Below are 8,852 nucleotides of genomic sequence, written 5' to 3' on the forward strand. Positions count from 1 at the left end.
GCTTTTTCTAAATCTCTTATTTATTTTAATAAGCACCAAAAGCTCCAATTTTAATCACTATGATCCAACAACACATTATCTCTACTGCTAAACATCTAGATTTTCTTAAAACCAGACTGGCAGTATCCAACAGAGTATTTTTAAAGAATTTTTTTTAAAAAAAAGCTTTATATAGAAAAAATTAAAACATATATTATGTAGCTAAGAATGACAGGTAATGAAAGAAAGTACCTAGCCTTACCTTCATTTTCCTAAAGTCTAAATGGTTAAGAAATTTTCTAGTGCAGGTTTTATTTTTTTCATTGTCAAATAAAATAAAAAGGATTATGGAGGATATGGAAACAATTTCTTAAGGCTAGAAACAAGAATGCCACAAGAATGGCAGTAAAAAGTGTTAGAAATTAGACTTAACAAAAGTATTAAATATGATTAACAGATTATTTGTTTAGACTGCTTCATATTCTAAATTGTGATTGTGATCCACTTTATACAACGTGTTTCACTGGCATTTGTAACTCAAAACAGCCAAATCTTAAGTAAAAGCTTCTCTTTGGAAAGCAGAAAACATTGTTAGCTTTTTTTTTTTTTAAAAAAAAAACAGCTACAAGGGAAAATTTGCGAAGAAACAGCACAATAAATACTTCTGCAAAGACACAACAAAGTCAAGAAAAGCTGTACATCCATCCTTTTCATATATTACGTAAGGGTAAATTTCACTTAGCTCTTGGCACGAAGAAAAGGTAATGAGCATGCCAATTATTTTCTCAGGCTGTACAGGACAGGGTGAAGATTTATTGCTGTTTTCAGACGTGATAAAGATGATCTGAACTGCCCAGAATGTTCATACTCCAGCTGCCTTCTTGAATCCAGTTATTCTCTGCCAGAAAAATCCAATTTCAGTAGAGAAATGCTGTGTAATCACAGGTGAGAAATTCTAGGCCACATCCCAGAGCACATAGATCACATCCTCATTCCAGCTTATGGGGTAGTAGAGCGAAATTAAATTACATATAGATTGTATAGCATGTTAAGTACCTTCGCTATAATAACAAACCTTTTAATTGCATGATGGTTGTATATTTGATCTTTGCTCGCAAAACCATAAATTATTTCAGATCCAAGTAACAGGCTACACTACAGATATTAATTCCTTAGATTCATGTAAAGCCATTCTTAGCTGAGTTGCCATAAACTGAATTAGATGTCAGTGCATGGATGTTAATATATTCCTTGCTTTTCTGGGCTACTTTTTAAAATCATACACAGAAAATAAAAATTGTTTCTAGTAAGTACCATGTTAACAAGGTTAGGCTCTTCACTGCTTCAAAAATACAAGCTAGCATGCTGCAGCACATTGGCTTTTCAGTCTAGGCACTTCTGACATAAAATAATAATTACTTAATTCTATCAATTAAGCATAAGCAGCTGTATCTATCAGCATAATGAGATTATGAGGCTTTTTATAATGCAAATGGGCCAGCTCCTTTTAAAAACAGCACTAAAGTTTTGATTGGAAGACATGACAGTGACCCAACATAAAGTTTATGGTTTTCTGCAGTTCTTCCCCAAGAGCAAACATTAGGACTAGAAAACTGGGCATTGACAGGTTGGCTTTGACAAATTCTTTCACTTGTTTGAAACTTCCTACTGAATCAAGTATGTACCTTCTCCAGGCCCAAGTATTTCCTTTGAGTGGATAGTCAGCTAGGGTGACTCCAGGGAAACAGAAGTTTCATTTGTTGATTTTCCTGGCTTCACTGAACTATGAAGTTTTAGGCTGTGTGGGTTCCAGATTGTTGGGTATATGTTGGCTGAGCAGTCGGCAAATGAAAAGGAGTGTAGGATGAAAAAGCTGTAAACAAATAAAAACAGCTGTAGATAAAAAAAAATAAATAAAAGGGAAATTTCTGTTTCACTTTTCAGTCTGACAGAAAGTTTTATATGACGTGACTTCCTCAGGACAGATCACATGCATAATTCCCACTGAGACATCGCCAGTTGCCAGGAGTAAGATGTTGAAGCAAAAATTATTCTTTTATTAGTTTGGTCTATATCTGATATCCTGATAAACAGGATGACAGACTGACATTTCTACAAGTCCCAGAATCAGGATTTTACCAAATGATCCTGCTGAACAGCTATTCTAAAATATTCAGACCTTTGAAAAACAATAGGACAGGACCTGAGTACAGCTACTTCAGCAGTCGTCATCCCACAAACATGTAAAACACTGTATCAGGTGAATCTTAAGTGGTTACTAACAGCATACCCAAAAACATCTTGGTCAAAGCACAGAAACCTAATTATCTGTTAATAGTCCAGACTTCAGTGGCTTCAAAATATAACCCAGTTCCTGTGGCACAGGCTGCTAAATGTTGCAGCACTTCTGATGCAAATGTTGACTGTAATCAATAGATACCACTTCTGATAGCTAACCAAAAATGTACACCTTTTTTTTTTTTTAATTACAGCTCATTTGGGTTTTTTTGACAATTTCTTAAGACACGGCCTGTCCTTTCCTCCAAGAGACCTTATAACATACTTACATTATCCATTACTGAATTTTCTTTTGCCTTCCATTAATGATTCTTTTTGACAAATCATCACTCTTCTGCAGACGTCATGGATTTTGTTAGCATGGTTCTGTCTGCCAGCAAGACTGTAGCAGTGTCACAAGCATTTTCCTGATTTTTCCATTATTCTTCACCCAGAATGTTAACAAAATTAGAGTTTTTTATTACATTGAGTGGACATATACAGCAGAATATGAAATAGAAGTAATGTTACATCATTAATTTTTCAATAGGCTGAAATGGTAGGGTATGGGAGACAGACCTGTCATAATCGACATTCTGCCTGACCATGAAGAAGAGTGTGACAACATGTAGGAGTGTCCCATAATTACTGCAAAGGACATTCCCATCCTCCAGCAAAAGTGTTTGCACACACCAAGATGAGTCTTGGTCATCTTGTACTGGCAAACTGAAAATTAATCAGCTCTACTTTTATATCTGTAATTTCACACCCCATGGAAATATATATCCATGTTTGTTGTTTATTGTAGTACAGGCTAAATCTAAATATTTACCATGGAATGGTGATGTCTCCTGAACTGCTTCATTAGGGCCACTGCATCTATTATTGGTTAACAAAACAAGTCATATATATATATAGATACAAACATATATATAGATATGTATGTGTGTATGTCTATTTAAGACACCAGTCTTAAATCCCTTCTTTCTCCTTTGCAGCACAGAGGTACTCAGTGAGCCACCAGTTTTACATCATAAGCAGCAGAGATGCATTTGTAAAGCGCCATGCTTAGATAGGAAAGTCCTCTGCTCGAAATGCACAGGCTCTGTAGCTTCACGTTGATAAAGAACAGCCAGGCTACAGAGCACCCCTGACATGAAAATTTCCCCTCTACAGAAGTGTCATGGCCCATTGTACATGACCATAGCAAAACATACATAATCATGCTATACAGCAATATTCAAGACAGCTCAAGATTAGCTAATTCAACACTGAGCTAGTTCTAACACCAAATACAATATAGTACCTCACCAAGTCCTGACCATTTGGTGATTCATCAGCCTCAGCTTTGAGCAAGCTAGTCCAAGTACCATACATTTGGACTCATGGCTTGGACACCTGCCCAGAGCAATTTGTCCTGGCTCTCACATCCCTTCCTAAACACAGTGACCATAAGCAGTATCTAGTCCTCCATTTCATCATACCATTGCCAGGATCTGTCTAAATCACTGGCAAAATGCACTGCTCCATCCTAAACCTGCAGTTTACGAGGCCTAGATTTCCCTCCATCTGAGATCCGGCAATTCAGTCAAATAGTCCCACCCTCTTTTCCCCTGTCAAAGCTGGGGAAGCTTCTAATCCTCTTCCTAATTACCCTACGTATCCTTTAGCTTAGAGCAAGATTTTTCTTTCCTTCCTACACCAGTCCACATCTCACTAGATTCTTTGCCCTAAGCTGCTCCCCTTTAATTTTGTTCCTAAATTTTGTTCCCTTTCCTTCCATCCTCTTGAGCCTGGATGCCAAACATAGTATCATTCTATGCAGTAGAAAAACGGTCATGGTTAAGTTGCCAACTTCTCTTCATCCTGGTAGTCATTTCAGAGAAAACCGTTTTAGCCCTGCTCCGTCACTGGGTGATAACAGTACATGGACTTTCTGGAAAACACTAAGAACTAGGAAAAACCTTCAGTGAACAAAATTTTCAAGCCTCTCTGGAAAATGCCAATTTGTGGCACTTAAAAGACAAACCTGGACAGATTTTTACAGTTATGGCAAATGTCACATGCCTGAAAAAAGCCACATGGACACAATTCAGTTTCCCAGCCCAAAGCCTGGACGTGTGTTAGCATTTTCCATAACAAACCCATCCATTTCTTTTTTAGTAGAGAATAACAAACAGTATTTCCCCCCATTCTTCTGGTCAGAAACAGTCTAGTCATTTTGGGGTTTCCAGAAAAAAACAAGCCAAAACACTTATCTAGCATACAAAACCTCAGACTAACAATGACAGATAAGCAAATCATAAGCAACCTGAAGCAGTCTTGCAAAATGACAAGACAACTATAGTGATTTCTAGAGTTTTAATTCTAAACAGCAAATGCAGTGAGCTGTAAGATGAGTCCAAGCAGACAGACAGACTTTATGTAGCCTGAAAGAGTGCCACCGCACAACAGGATACGGCCATGGAATGGCGTGCAGATAAACAAAATAGCTGAAACAAAGCACTCAGTATTTTTCTGCTCAAACCCCTGCACAGCTCTTTCATAAGTCACACGCATTTACTGAGGCTTCCCCAGGCAGGCAGTGCTGCCACAGTGCCACAAGCACACCCCAGCACAGCCCTCTAGTTCACCCAGACTCTGATATATTTTTGTACACTCTCAGCCCTAGCTGAGACAAAATTAATATTTGTCCCAAATGCTTAGGAGACTGTAGGCAGAAAGGCAGGTAATGGTAGCCTGCCAGTGGTGACCCTCCTGCCCTGGACATGAAGGACTAGAAGTCCATCCTTCCCTTGGGTGATCGATCACTATAGCTGCCAGCTGCACAAGCCACTCTCCACCACCATGTCTGTGCCTTTATCAGTTTTGCTTTTTCATAGCTAGCACTTTTCCCATTGTTCAGCCTGCTTGTTCCCATGAAACAGCTCTCAGCCCTCTTTCTCATGGTGTTTATAAGCTCAGATTTTCTCCATGCTACTGTACCATGGCCTCAAAGCATCATATGAGGGAATGAATCTGCTCCAGGATCCAGAAAGCCTAAGTTACAGCCAGTATTCTCTTCAAGCATGACATAGCAGTCTAGCAGGGTCTTCTCAAGCCTATCTGCTCGTTACTGGTGACAACAACAATATAAGAGCAGAAGAAATTCCTCCATCATTCTGTCTTTACAATTTCATTTTCATACCAATCTGCTGAGAGTTGTTTCCCATATTCTGTGCATATAGCAGAAAAGCTGTAATTTGCATTATAAAATTAGACTTATTTCCATTACCGACTAAGAAAAAGTAGGAATAAAATAGTAATAAAACAGCGGTTTTTTAAGTGTTTTGTTCTTAACGAGCATCAAAGCAAATATAAAAGAGAATGAAGCAACAGATTAAAGCAGCACATTATGTTGACTAATTTAAGTTCTTAGCAAATAATGAAAATTAATGTCAGCTTGACATTTTAAGGATTTTTTTAAAAGTAATTTCATTAGGGTTTTAAAGGACAGTAAAACGATTGTCTTAGAGGCATCCTTATTAGAGTAAAAGAAGTTAAGAAATATTGATAACAGCAAAAATATGCAATTTCACACTACTTTCAAGGTTTTCAACGAATTATGACAGCCCCCCAAGACACTCTGTTCTTCATACCACACCCCCTGGTCTTTTAAAAATAAAGGAATTAGTGTTTGTAAGGTTATCCTGGTTGTATTTTTCTATTAATTAGGATAAAGTGTAGTGGTTAGTGTGCAGTCACTGTTAATCCTGCTTAGGCACAGCACAGTTTGTAATGGGTGCATTATTTAAGGGCAGTACAAAGTAACCTACAGTTACCTAATTTTTTCAGAAATATTTTCAGTGTACAATTAATTATTAAGGTAAGCGTCTATCACAGGAAGAGAACAGAGAAGTAATACACTTTACACAAACTCTTCCATGGTGAAGTAAAAATCGTTTCTCACATACACAGTTATGATTGCTGTTTAATTGCTCAGTAAACACATAAAATACTAGGTGTTATTTGGAGAGCCTGATTTAGCATACATAAAATTTCCTACATTACATGTAGAGGAACCATATACTATAATTAGAACTTGAGTTGTACAGAACTATTATGTAGCACCAGTAATATTAAGTGCATACATGGAGTTTAACAGAAAATTTTTAGCAAGCAATATGATAGTTGAGCTCATCTGACAGCTACACTTCTTTCTGTGGTTTAAAGTTCATTCTTACTTATGCAGAACATTCATTCTAATCCATCAAATTTTACTCTTGGGTTAGCAGCTAAGCCTTTATAGTCTTCCTACGAAACATAATATTTTTTTCCCCTTGGTTTACTGCTCTGAGGCTTGGGAAAGCCAAAAGGACTACAAAAATGCTTTCCCCAAGAATTCTTTTTTCATGTTTAAAACCTCGCACATACACTTCCTTACTTTGTTCTTTCCACATCATCTGTATAATTAGCACCGACAGTTCAATTCTCAGTCTTCAATTTTATGAGGTATTGAAAATAAGAATATTATGGCTTGGGAGAGACTGGACTGAAACTGGTAAACAGAAACACCTTTCATCTGAAGCCCAAGGGAACAGTGAAATGTCCCTTTGATTAGAGATGGTGAAACAATAAGAGCCATCACACAAATGGCATGCCTCACTAGAAATCCTTCAGGAATTTGAATTATATGGGCTGATGTTAAATGCCAAAGTGGGAGGACCAACTTGATTGCAGTTTTCACATTTATGCTTATTATGTGCAGAGCAACTAAAAAGGATGCAGTAAGAAAAGAATACGGCATAAGACATGTCAGAAAAGACAGGTGAAGTAATTCTGAGGAAAGTGAGAAAAGAGTTCTGATGCTGAATACTGGTTGACTTAGACATGGAAATATGGGAAAAATTGAACTATTAATTAACCGTTTCCTGATGTTTGATTCCTACATGTTTAGAGGCACTCAACAGCGTTTATTCTTTCAAATGAATAGGGTTGCATCTGAGTATATCATCAATTCCTCTTAGCCAAGAAAAGTATTTGACCACATCTTCTAGGCTATGTGTCAAATCAGATTTTAAAAAACTTCCTCTCCTCATTGCTTTTAAGACCCCCTCTGGAACAAAGTGAAGGTCATGTCACATAAAGTAACAGCTGTGAAGCACTTTCCTAACTCTTTGATGTCCATCAGCCAGAAGTAATGGTGTGAAGAACACAGAATAAAGTGCCAATGCAGAAAGGTGAACTTCTCCAGACAGCACAGTGCTGATCTGCAAAAGATTATCAGAATTAACAAACCAGGAATAACAGGATGCGAGTTTTTACTTTTTGACATTTTCACAAATACAAAGTATGAAACTGTCGCATTACAGAAAACAGTGCAATGCAAACCAAGCAAATTGAAAATCAAACACATATATTTTGGGTATCAGAGGGGTAGACACTATGAAGCTGAGATGTTATGCAGAAGCTTTTAGGAATCTGAAATACCATTTGGGATATAAAATCTGTGCATTAGAAATATATAGCAAGTTTTCAAGTGTTCACAACAATTCAAGATTTAAGTCAGGTTTTCCTTACACAGGCACAATGCAGTACAAAACAGTACATCAACTGATCACATTTTGTGATCAGAAACCTTCAAACTTTCTGCAAAGTGCATTCGATCATGATATAAGGAACTACTGCCAAGTAAACAAATGTGTTTGCGTACTCAAACTCCATCTTTTTTCTCCTGCAAAGTCCAATATATCTTACCCCTCAACAAAAAAGAAAGGCTGTTTTGTGTATGGTCTTCTTCCTTACAGTGAATTTTTGTACCTGGCATTTCTAGGAGGCAAAAGAGCACAGACATTTACAGGCTCCACAGCTTGGTGTGAACACTGTGAACTGCAGCCAGTTTACCTTGTGGCACATGGTCTTTGTGGTCTATTTCTAATCTCTCCTGTCAGATCCTTTGCTCAAATCCCCTCCAACTTCTCCAACCAGTACTTTTTTGTTAGCCTGCTTTTTCAACATGCAGTTATCACTCCAGTATGCCCCAAAATGTCTCCTCTACTTTTTTCACTTTTGCCTGTTTCTTTCCCTCACTAGGAACTCCTACACCCTGCTGCTGATTTCCAACCCTCTTTCTCCCACAACACAGCAAATACTCTTCCAGAAAATGACAGTGATATGATACAAATAGCCTCCTCCTGGTCAGTGCTTCCTCTTTAAAAAAACCTGCTGAATACTCTTGTTAAAAAGCCCAAAGAAGCCTAAGCAATTAGTTCTTAACTATGTGAAAAAAAAAGTCATAGAAATGTCAGCTTGACTTCCTACAGGCTAAAAGGCTTGTCTAAATGTCTAAGACTAAACGCAGATGATCACTTGTGATCATGTTGCTTGTTTTAACAAGGCCATTCTTTCACAGAAGGCTTAAACCACTGACCTAAGTAGCCCAAATTAAGCATTCAGTCAGTATGATCTCATTATCCAAGTTTGTTCAAAGCATTTTGAAAGGATTTTCACAAAACAGTTGCTTGACAAGTACTTTCTTCCAGCACGTTGCCTATTCTCCCACAAGCATCATGGTGTTACCTGAATTTTTGCATAGCTTACAGGAATGCAGCCATGGG

At 37.6% G+C, this 8,852-nt stretch overlaps 1 long non-coding RNA gene across 2 annotated transcripts; it reads right to left on the reverse strand.

Moving 5' to 3' along the window:
* Positions 1 to 594: 594 nt before the first annotated feature.
* Positions 595 to 2,709, reverse strand: LOC135310523 (uncharacterized). Of its 2 annotated transcripts, XR_010370606.1 has the most exons (3): positions 2,547 to 2,709; positions 1,665 to 1,852; positions 595 to 877 (listed from the first exon to the last, which is right to left on the reverse strand). It is a non-coding gene; the product is annotated as an uncharacterized LOC135310523 (long non-coding RNA). The 2 variants fall into 2 exon arrangements; XR_010370605.1 differs by lacking the exon at positions 1,665 to 1,852.
* Positions 2,710 to 8,852: the final 6,143 nt, after the last annotated feature.

The sequence above is a fragment of the Phalacrocorax carbo genome, chromosome Z (genome assembly GCF_963921805.1).
Source record: "Phalacrocorax carbo chromosome Z, bPhaCar2.1, whole genome shotgun sequence".
NCBI lineage: Eukaryota > Metazoa > Chordata > Aves > Suliformes > Phalacrocoracidae > Phalacrocorax > Phalacrocorax carbo.